We start from the raw sequence: 10,132 nt of genomic DNA on the forward strand, positions 1-10,132 counted from the left end.
TTTAACTACCAGAAAGTTACTTACTTCTTATGATAGGTCAGGACCAGGTCTCAGAGAAGATGCAATCCTGTGCAACTTAATAATACAAATCATCCAGTGCTCAAGGGCTAGTTTGATGAAAGGTACTCTTCCTTCTTTTATGTTAACCAGAAAATCTCTCTTTTTAAAACCTTTTGTTCACAACTAGTTTTCTTATTGATTGTATTGGACAGAGACTGATTTTGGCCTATATGTGGCAGTTAATGCATGTTTCATGCAAAAGTATTAGTTGCTTTGAAGAAATTCTGGCATTGTATGTCCATTTTTGTAGAATTGTTACTAGACTTACAATAACATACTAAACTCCAACCAGGCTCCTGTAAAATTAAATAAAACCAATTCAAAATAGTTGGGAAATAACCCAAAATAGTAATTCAAAAGGATATATGCATTTCTATGTTTACTGCAGCATTGTTTACAAAGCCAAGATATGGAAGCAACCCACATGCCCATCACTAGACCAGTAGTGGAATATTACTCAGCCATAAAAATGAAATCTTACCACTTATGACAGCTGAATGAACCTGGAGGATATTATACTAAGTGAAATAAGTAAAAGGAAGACAAATACCGTATGATCGCACTTAAATATGGAATCTAAAGGGTAAAATAAATATACAAACAAAACAGAAATAGTCTCATAGATATAGAAATCAAACTGATGGTTTGCCAGAGAGAAGGAGGCTTGTTGAAAAAAAGTGAAGGAATTAAAAAGTATAAATTAGTAGTCACTAAATCATGTTTAGTTATTAAACAGAGTGGCATGTTATAAATAACTTCACTCTCATTGTCTTCACCACTCTTTGTCCTTCTCTTAGGCCACCAATTTTCAGCCTTTTTCATCTCATTGCCCACAAAGTAATTACTCAAATTCTGTGGCACACCAAAAAATAAAAGTTTTTGCCAATTTGACCCCCAACAAAGGTATACTTTTGACTCATTCACACCAAAAAATGATTGTTGTGTTGACTGTTATAATTTTTTTTAAAACTTGACAATCTAAGGAAAAGAGGTCAATGCCCCTGACTAAGTGGGTCTTGCATGTTTTAATTCTTGCAGCACATTAATGTACAGTGGCACACTGGTTGAAATTGCTGTCCTAGGCAGTGTTAAGAGCAAGTTAATTTGGGGATTTATGTGGAACATAGTAGAGAAACCCAAGAAGCAAGATGACTGGTAAAACCGGATATGTGAATTCATAATGAAGAGAATACAATGGAAAAAATACACACACACACACACACACACACACACACACACACACGTGCGCGCGCACACACACAAATGCACTCTAGAGCAGTGGTTCTCAACCTTTCTAATGTCGCAACCCTTTAATACAGTTCCTATGTTGTGGTGACCCCCAACCATAAAATTATTTTCGTTGCTACTTCATAACTCTAATTTTGCTACTGTTAATTAATCGTAATATAAATATCTGTGTTTTCCAATGGTCCTAGGTGATCCTGCTAGTGGTTCTCAACCTGTGGGTTGAGGTCAGGGACACAGTCAAGCAGTGTCATGTCCTCGGCTAGGGACGCACAGAGGCAGTGTCACATTAGTGCTGAGCAGGCCTGCATTCGCCTCCGCTGGGGGCTGCCCCTGGGATGGGCAGCCTCCAGGCTGGGCAGCACAGTGGGCCTGTGTGCACCTCTGCTGGGGGCCATCTCAACCAGGGCCACCCCCTCCGGGTTGGGTGGCCTCTGGGTCAGGCAGCCTCCAGGCTGGGCCACGCGGGTGCCCTCCTGGTGATGGCAATCCCCGCTCACCTGCTCCTGCTGGGCATGCCTCCTGCTGAGCGGTTGTGATGTTATGGCATCCTGGACAATTTTCATATTCCTCTATTATTATATACCCTGTTTCCCCGAAAATAAGACAGTGCCTTATATTAATTTTTGCTCCCAAAGGTGCGCTAGGTCTTATTTTCAGGGGATGTCTTATTTTTCCATGAAGAAGAATACGGTACACATTTATTGTTAAATGAAAATAAAGGAAATTTATTACCTGTATATGGTACGGTAGTACGGTAGTTGTCAACACAAACCAGACAAACTGTGAATCCTACAGAATCAAGAATTTACTCATTTATTCAATGACAATCATGTCATCATCTTCTTGAACATCATCATAACAATCCAATTCCTGAATTTCCTGGTGAATTTCTTGTGACTCCATTTCTTTCAGAATCAGTGGACCAAATCTCTCATGTTTAGCAATAGCACTGTCTTTAAGTGAGTACTTCTTGTCAAGGTAGCCTGCTCGCAGTGCATTTGCAATGCAACGGTCAGTGATTTTCTCCCATGAATTCTTCACCCAAGTCACAACTTCTTGCAGTTTAGGTTTCACAAAGTTTCCACACTGATTTCTCTCCATTCTATTTTCAATGTAGTCATTAATTTCCATGCGCAAATTGTCTTTGAATGGCTTGTTTGTTGCAATATCAAGAGTCTGGAGATAGGCCGTCATTCCTGTGGGAATCATTATCTGATCTATTTTTCTTTTGTGAAGAAATGTCTTTATGTCTTTAGCGCGGTGAGTGCTGGCTGCATCCCAGACTAGCACACCTCTTTGGCTCCCTCGCATAACAAGCGGCAGCATTAAATCGACCCACTTCCTTATAACTGCTTGTGTGGCCCAGGCTTTTTCAGTTTCAAGAATAAAAACGCCCAAAACATGTTCAATCTTTTCCTTCTTGCTCTTAGAAATGATTAAAGGTGGGATTTTAGTGCCATCCAGACGAATTGCCAAAATACAGGAAACATGTGCACTTTTGTAAGCAGTGGAGGGAATGTGCACTAAGGAGGCACTCCACTGTTCAATTGTTTGAGATGATTGGCCCATAAATACTGCAGTTTCATCCATAGCAATCATGTTGGAAAGATTGTATTTAGAGAAGTCAGCATCATCAATAAAGGACTTGAATGCAAGTGCTCGCTTAATAACTTGAGTATCTTCCAACCTAAACAATGTTGTAGATCTTCTTAAAGACAGTTCACTTTGCTGAAGGAAATTATACAGCCAGTGTTGTCATGCTTTGAAGTCTTCGGGGGGGCTATGTCAAACTGTGGTGCCATTGCAAGGGCAAATTATTGAATATGAGCCCTATTCATAACCAAAGCCTTTGCTCTCCTGTCAACAACCCATTCACAGATCAGGTCTTCCAGCTCGGAAAATAATGGTTGCCCACTTGATCCACACTTGTGCTTTTTAGCATTTCCCTTGTCCACTTGTTCAATGAGGTTACCATACTCTGCTCGCCATTTTTGGATCAATCAGATACTCAACATCTTCTCTTTGCAGAAAGTAGTAAGATTTTGGCCCCAAGAGTCTTCCACAATTCCTTTCTTATACTCCACGGAGTAGCTTTTTGTTTTTGCACTCATTTCTAGGGGTAAAAAAAAAAAGGACTTGGGGTGTCAAGGTTGGGGAAGGGGGATCACTTAAAATGACACAGGGGGGCCGAGACCGGTTTGGCTCAATGGATGGAGCGTCGGCTTGGGGACTGAAGGGTCTCAGGTTTGATTCCGGTCAAGGGCATGTACCTTGGTTGCGGGCATATCCCCAGTAGGGGATGTGCAAGAGGCAGCTGGTCGATGACTCTCTCTAATCGATGTTTCTAACTCTCTGTCTCTCTCCCTTCCTCTCTGTACAAAATCAATAAAATATATTTATTTTTTTAAAAATGACACAGGGGGTATCAGAGGGGGGAATCAAAATGGCACAGGAGAATCAGAGGGGGGATTACCATTTTAGTAACCTCTTTTGATCATCCTCTGTCATTTTAAGTGATCCCCCTCCCCCCACCCCTGTGCCACTGAACACCTTTACCAGACATCCCCCCTACCCCTTTATCAGACATTTACCCCCTGGGGCCTGCCTGGGGACTGTCACTGGGCTTGCTGGGGCCTGGATCTGGGCTGGAGCAGGGTCTGCCACTGACTCAGAACCTTCAGTCATCATGAGGGCGGCCGCGAGCATCAGGTAGTGTCACCAGAGACACACCAGCACTCACCATCTTTGCCCAGTGCCTTCTGCTCTAATCCTCCTGTTCTTCTACAAGCATCTGTGAAAGTCTCCTCCTCTCTCCCTCCGACCTCTGCTCCTCCTCCACACAGCAGTGACGTCAGGACTCCGTGTAAGGTCACTGGTTGCTAGATGCCAGTCGGGGCAGCCCTAGCGACCAGTTTACGGTAAATTAATTTTCATTCTGAGACAGAGCCTAGAGGGGGCCTTATTTTTGGGGGGATGCCTTATATTTCACTCAGAAGGAAACCTGTAAGTAGGTCTTATTTTCGGAGGATGTTTTATTTTCGGGGAAACATGGTAGGATAGGTTCACCAAAGGGAAATAAAAAGGCAAACAACTCAAACAACAATCACAAGAGGACAAAATGAAGTTTATTTAACTATCACTGTAATATCAAAATAATCCTAAATTCTAGCTCTAAATAAGCCTTTAAATTCTTCCTTCGTTTAGAAACGCTCATCTAAAATAGTTCCATAGTACAGTTCCAGTTGGGTTTATGACTTGAAATCTATCTTGTTAATGTGGAGAATGGCTTCCCTTTTGCTTATGGGCCATGGTGACTGGCTGTTGTACTCTTTGGCCCATAGCACCCTAAAAGAAAGATACAAAAGTGATATATACTTCAATATCCACTCTATTTTCTATGAATAGTAACTGTCAGCTGGTGTGAACTGTAACTCCTTTTCCCAGGTCCTGGTAAGCACTAAGAGTTCCAAATGAGATAAGGTTACAATCCTTAAAAGAATAGAGGTTACATATACAAAACAGGCTACACCAGCAATTCTCAAACTTTTTTTTTTATCTCAGGCTGTTTTTACACCCTTAAAGTTGTTGAGGACCCCCAAAAGCTTTGGTTTATGTGGTTATATCTATCAATATACCATCTTAATTTTCACTTAACCTGAGAAAATTTAGATTTAACTACTTACTTTAAAAATAACATAATAAGCCCTCTCTGGTGTGGTTTGTTGAGAATCATCCTGAGCAGTGAATGGTCTCTAGTTTGACTCCTGGTCAGGGCACATGCCAAGGCTGCAGGATCAGTCCCCAGGCAGGGCATGTACAAGAGGCAACTGATATTGTTTCTCTTTCTCTCTCCCTCTTCCTTCCTCTCTTTCTAAAATCAATAAAAACGTATAAAAGTAATAACATATTACATGTAAACATAAATATACTTTTTATGTTTTTATGAAAATGAGTATAAAAACATAAAAATAACAATAACGTATTACATGTTAGTGTAAATACACTTTTTATAAAAACAAAACAAAAAAACCATTAGTGAGATGAGTGGCATTGTTTTACAATTTTTGTAAATCTGTTTAATGTCTTGCTTAATAAAAGACAGCAAGATTGTCATATCTGTTTCCACATTGAATCTGTTGGAATGTGTGTTTTTGTTGACACAGGTGAGGAAAATATGTGTGGATACATAGTTAGGAAAGAGGGGAGTGTTTTATTAGCCCTTTCAGATAATCTACACTAATAAAAGAGTAAGATGCAAATTGACCATACATAAATGATGCCTACCCACCAATCAGGAGTGAGCATGCAAATTAACCCAACAAAGATGGCAGGTTAATTTGCATATGCAGGTGCTGAGTGGCCAGGGTCAGCTATGGTGATGACACAGGCATTCCACACTGCCCCCAGCCACCCCGGGCCTCTGGGCAGCGTGGGAAGGAGAAAGGGGGCTCTGGGCTGGAGAGAAGGTGGCGCTGGCAGCCAGAGGAAGGAAGGCCCATTCTTGCTTGAATCTTTGTGCATCGGCCTCTAATCTATATATACAAAAGGCTAAGCAACCATCTGACCATCTGACCAGTCAACAGGTCAATGATTAGTTGCCTCTTGTACGTGCGTACTGACCACTAGGAGGCAGATGCTCAATGCAGGAGCTGCCATGCTGCAGTGACTTGGCAGCAGTGGTTCCTGGGAGACGCACCCGGAACAGAGAGAAAGGAGCCTGCTTCCTCACGAGGCCCAGCGTTTCCACCTTTGGCCATGGGTGGAATATTTCTTTTAATTAATTTCCTTTCAATGTGCACAGACCTAGCAACCAGGCCATTAGTTATAGATATTTTCATTTGATACTGTACCAAAACTCAACCAGTGGTAATTTCTTAAAGATTTGCTGGCCAGTGTGGCTAGTGGTTGAGCAGCAACCTATGAACCAGGAGATAATGATTCAATTCCTCGTCAGGGCACATGCCCAGGTTGGGGGCTCAATCCTCAGTAAAGGTTGTGCAGGAGACAGCTGATTGATGAATCTCATTGTTGATGTTTTCTCTCTCTCTCTCTCTCTCTCTCTCTCTCTCTCTCTCTCTCTTTCTCTCTGAAATCAATAAAAATATATTTTCTAAAAAAGATTTGCTGCCATGTTGAATCTGAAACCATATCAATGAACTTTTCATCCTGTTACTTTGAAATCCAATGGTCTACTGTGAATGTTGAATGAGTCTTTACCCAGGAATCATTTTGTACTGGCATGTGTTGTTCATTTGAAAAAAAAGTTATGGTTCTTTGAGTTATGTAGCAATTCTAAATGTTGACATAATTATTATGAAACACTTTTACAATGACATTACTTAATATGACCACTTATTTCATCAGGAAAACCTTTGAGTACTGGGAAGCTGTCCAGCTCAGGGTGGCAGATAAGTTTTCCATAATTCTTACTTCGAATTAAAAGCTTGACTTGTATCATTTTAGCAGTAAATAGTGTAAATTGTTTACCTTGAAAAGACAAGTTTGCTTTGTTCATTTTTTGGAACAATGTCTATCAAATACCCAAGTCAGAAAACCATAACTTGTCCATCAGTCATTGAAAGTAAAAAACTGGTAACTCATGAAAAAAAAAAAAAAAAAAGCAGCTGGTAGTTCAGCTCACAACTCAATCACACAATTGTTTTCCTCAAGACAACCAACCTCCTTTAACTGCAGTACAAAATATTTTATGAACACATCCCATTTCATCACACAGAATATTAAAAAGTGGTACTTGTGGGTTGAGTTTTATGAAATTAATAATTTATACTGATTCATCAAGAACATCCTATATAATAAAAGCCTAGATGGTGTCACGCAATGTTGTCACAAGATGGCCACCACAATATGGCCACTCTCACATTGTTACAAGATGGTCACTACAAGATAGCTGGCAGGGGAGGGCAGTTGGGGGTGAATGGGTCAGCAGGGGAGGGCAGTTGGGGGAGATTGGGCCAGCAGGGAAGCAGTTAAGCATCAATTAGACCGTCAGGGGAGAAGTTAGGGGGTGATCAGGTCGGCAGGTAGAGGCGGTTAGAGGCAATCAAGCAGACAGGCAGGCAGGTGAGTAGTTAGGAACCAGCAATCCTGGATTGTGAGAGGAATGTCTGACTGCTGGTCAGTCGGACATCCCCCACGCCGGGAACCTGGAACCAGGAACCAGGAACAGGGAACCAAAACCTAGCATTGTCATTGGAGATAAAATGTAAAAAGAGCTATGCGACCTTGATGGCTCTGAATGGTCAGAGGCATTAACTCTTTGTATAGTTGAGATAGTGGTGCTTGAGGCAACTTTAATCTGTTAATCATATGTAAATGTAAGTTGATTTTCTGCTGTTAGAACTTCCTCCTTAAGAGATATCTTTGTTTCAGAATCTCAATAAAAGGAATAGTAAAAGGCCAAAGAGCGGTTAGTCTTCCCACTAGAGGTAGACTTCCCGCCTGGCCCCCATTTTCCCAAATTAACTCTTTTCCAGTCTCTCTCTTCATTTTAGTGTGTGGCCTTCTCCAGAAACCGGACCCTGAGTGGGCCCTGAACCACGCTGGTCGTGTTAAGGGATCCCACACCCCAAGTGGTCCCAGATTGGAGAGGGTGCAGGCTAGGCTGAGGGACACCCTCCTTGCCCTTACCCCCACCCCCATACATGAATTTTGTGCACCGGGCCTCTAGTTCTTAAATAAAGTTGGCTTGAGCGTGTGTGTGTGTGTGTGTGTGTGTGTTGGTGAATAATTCAATGGTTATCATTATGGTTTGGTGCCACAGCCTTGATTCTTGCTAAGTTTTAGCAGTTTACCCACCATTGCTATTGATCCTAAGTGCTGGTATCAGCACAGGTTTAAAAGAAAAGTCTTTGTATTATGAAAATTGTCTTGGCATCACAGCTCCTCTGAAAGGGTCTTGTGACCCACAGGGCCCTTTTGACCAAATTTGAGAACCACTAGACTGAACTTTGCAGAAAGAAAGAAACTTAGTCAAGACATAAATGATAATAACTAAAAATAAAGAATTGGGTTTTAAGTAGTAACCTACAATATAATTCCTTATGCATGACCTCATTTGATCCTCATAATGCCCTCTTGAGGTGGTAGATAAAGCTGGTATTTTCACACACTTAAGGTAACATCCTTAAACTGAAATGATGTGCTTATCATCCTAGCTAGGAAGTAATGGAAATAACATTCAAAACCAGACTTTCTGACTCAAGTACAGAATTTGCTCCACAATACCCCATTTCATCTTTGCCCTTCCATGAGATAGATATCTGATTCTCTTCTCCCACCCCCCATTAATATGTCTGTAGCCTAGTCTCTATTGATTCCCACCTACAACTCTCACCATGCTGAATTTAACAGGAACCTTCATATAGTGGATAGGATAAGGAACTGCAGAAACTGGACCATGAAAGGAATTGAAAATTTGAGAGATATTTTCCAAAGGGAATAGAGTATATAAAACACCTGTCACATGAAGATGGTAAATGCTGAGCAGAGGGCATCTCAACACACTGTTGAATTGATGCTGTTCTACAGAGGCCGTGACAACGTCCTAGGAGCTGACAGAGCAACTGCTGTAAGCAACTTGTATACATAAATGACCCCAGGCATTGGAGCTACCCCACCAACATAGACATTTTACATTGGCATGTTATTTGAGAAAGAAAGAAACCCGTCTGTTCTTCAAGCCACTTCACTGTTACAACAGCTTAGTTTTGCCCTGATTTAATATGCCCTCATTTCTTCAAGATTTTAGCTCCTGGATCACTGTTCCTCTTCCCAATCCTAATCCAGTGATAATTCTTTAGGATTTTAATGCCCACAAAGGTGATCCTTCCAACCCCTCTATATTTCATTGAAAGTGCACTTAGCAAGATCACCTTGACCTCCACATTTCTAAATCAAAGTGTCACTTCTCAGTACTTTTTTTTACTGTGCCTATTCACAATATTTGAAACACCTTTTGCACTTGTTTCTGGAACAATACACTCTCCTGGTTTTTCTCCCATTTCTCTGGCATCTCCTTTATTGGTTTCTCCACATTTCCCAACCAAAATGTAGAACTATTTCTTTTTCTTTTTTCATTTTTTATTAAGGTATTAAATGTGTACATATCTTACCAATTCAGAACTATTTCTTACAGCCCTCAACTCAAAGATCAGTTCAGTTTATAAAACAAAAACAAAAAATAAGGGTGTGGCATATTAATACATAAATAATCCAAGAACCCAGGCCAACACAGGGACATATTTTGGAATATGGATTAACAGGTGAACTGAATGTAGGTCTTTTAACCTGTCAACCTGAAATATCATTATCTCTTATGAGATTTGAGTAAAATTTTATTTTATTTATTATTATTATTTTTTAAAATATATTTTTTATTGATTTTATACAGAGAGGAAGGGAGGGAGATAGAGAGTTAGAAACATCGATGAGAGTCATCGATCAGCTGCCTCTTGCACACCCCCTACTGGGTATATGCCCGCAACCAAGGTACATGCCCTTGACCGGAATCGAACCCGGGTCCCTTCAGTCCCCAAGCCGACGCTCTATCCATTGAGCCAAACCGGTCCCGGCAGATTTGAGTAAAATTTTAAAGTCTGCAAGCTGAACATTTAACTGTCTGGCCTGGAGATAAGCTACTTTAATGTTGATAGTTAGAATCAACTAGACTTGTTAAGGATCAAGTAGACTCTGCTTAAATAGACCATCTCATTCCTGTTCTGGACATGCCTTGTTTTTCCTTAGAACACAGTTTCTTTAGAAAATAGAGAAAGAGGAACATCATGTCTTGGATAAGCTGGGCTAA

The sequence above is a fragment of the Pipistrellus kuhlii genome, unplaced genomic scaffold, assembly GCF_014108245.1.
Source record: "Pipistrellus kuhlii isolate mPipKuh1 unplaced genomic scaffold, mPipKuh1.p scaffold_m20_p_3, whole genome shotgun sequence".
NCBI classification, from domain to species: domain Eukaryota; kingdom Metazoa; phylum Chordata; class Mammalia; order Chiroptera; family Vespertilionidae; genus Pipistrellus; species Pipistrellus kuhlii.